Genomic DNA, 1,810 nt, shown 5'->3' with positions numbered 1-1,810 from the left:
GTGTGTATGTTTACATGTGCACACATGCTGCAGGGTGTGTGTGTGTGTGTGTGTGTGTGTGTGTGTGTGTGTGTGTGTGTGTGTATGTGTTTGTGAGTCAGAGGACAACTTGCAGGATGAGTTTTCTCCTTTCATGATGTGGGCCCCAGGGACCAAACTCAGGTCATCGGGCTTGACAACAATTGCCTTTCCCTCTGATTCATCTTGTTGGCTTGAGATGATTCTGTAAGCAACTCTACTCTTTATCTGAAAAAAAAATTCTTTTTTTATACTTTATTTATTTTTTATATTTTATTTTATACTCCAAGCACAGTTTTTCCTCCCATCCCTCCTCTCAACCCCTTGCCTCCCCTCCCATTTCATTCAATAATCAGTAGTAAAACTTTCCTTAAAACATCTCTTTAATTACAAAATTCCATTTGAAAGAGCAAAAAAGTGAATTCACTCATGTTCAACAAATTAGTAAGTAAAATGTGTTGAACTTACCACATAATAATACCAGGCTTTGCAGTTCTCCTTGGTTTTAGGGATGAAACTGGAAATGTCAGGTGATTACTACTAAATCCATGAATTCAAGCTTGGTTTTATTTTTATAATTATTGTGTTCATATTATTTTTACTGAATCTGCTGTTTAAAGAAAGAAATTATCTTAACAAGGTATAAGTAAGGTGGGGACTTTAAGGACAGTACAAACTGATGCAATATAGTATACAGTGTAACTGATATGGACAGTGGCTCATATGACTGAAGAATTATGGGAAACACCAAACTTGATCATTTCAGAGAAACATTAAGAATCTTCATGCAGTGGTTAAGGAGACTCAATAGTAAGAATATTAGGTAAATTTTATTGCCATTGAAAAGCAGTAGAATAAGATGAGAAGTCAGGTGGTGCACATCTTTAATCCTAGCACTCAGGAGGCAGAGGTTGGTGGAGCTCTGAGTTCAAGGCCAGTCTGGTCAACAGAGCAAGTTCCAGGACAGCTAGGACTATTACACAGAGAAACTCTGTTTCAGAAAAGAAAAAAGAAATTTAGGAAGGAAGGAAGGAAGGAAGGAAGGAAGGAAGGAAGGAAGGAAGGAAGGAAGAGAAGGGGAGGAGGAAGGGAGGAAAAGGGGGAAGAAGAAAAGGATAAGAAGTAGATAAGTCTGGTAGCACACTGCATGGCTCATGAAAACACTGGTGCTTGCTGTAGTAGTTAGCATTTCCTAAAGTTCTAGAGTGTATAGTGTCCCCAAAGTATCCCAAGGAAGAAAGCAAAGATTTAAAATCATCATACCTGTGGAATACTTGTCAATTTTTCCTAGTATGTCAAAATACTTGAGGCTATAAAGCTTGTTTTAGACAAAAGGCATATTTAATTCACACCTCTTGAGATCTAAGGTCTCAGGACTCTTGACTTTGAAGTTTCAGAGTCTTCTTTTGTTTGCTTTGTTTTTGTTTGTTTGTTTGTTTTAGAGACAAGGTTTCTTTGTGTAGCTGTTCTGAAACTGGATCTGTAGACCAGATTGTCCACAAACACACAGTGATCCTCCTGCCCCTCCCTCCCAAGTGTTGGAATTAAAGGCATACACCATCACTGCCCCGCTTAAATATTTAGGTGAGAATTCCAAAAGAGACAGCTGAGAGATCCAACTCTCCTCCACTATTTAGCATTCTTTTTTGTTTGCTTGTTTTTGTTTTGGTGAAGGGACAGAGAAAAGGTTTCTATGTAGCCCTGGCTGTCCTGGAACTCACTCTGTAGAGCAGACTGGCCTCAAACTCGGAGATACACCTCCCTGTGTCTCCCAAGTGCCAGAATTAAAGGT

The 1,810-nt window shown here is 39.0% G+C and overlaps 1 protein-coding gene across 1 annotated transcript in view; it reads left to right on the top strand.

Moving 5' to 3' along the window:
- The window catches only part of Kctd8 (potassium channel tetramerization domain containing 8), a 227,437-nt gene that overhangs the window by 156,363 nt on the left and 69,264 nt on the right, over positions 1-1,810 (top strand). The gene's annotated exons all lie outside the window — the stretch shown is intronic.

The sequence above is a fragment of the Microtus ochrogaster genome, linkage group LG1 (genome assembly GCF_000317375.1).
Source record: "Microtus ochrogaster isolate Prairie Vole_2 linkage group LG1, MicOch1.0, whole genome shotgun sequence".
Lineage (NCBI taxonomy): Eukaryota > Metazoa > Chordata > Mammalia > Rodentia > Cricetidae > Microtus > Microtus ochrogaster.
The sequence above is the reverse complement of the archived record's forward strand: the minus strand, read 5'-3'. Positions and strand labels throughout refer to the sequence as shown.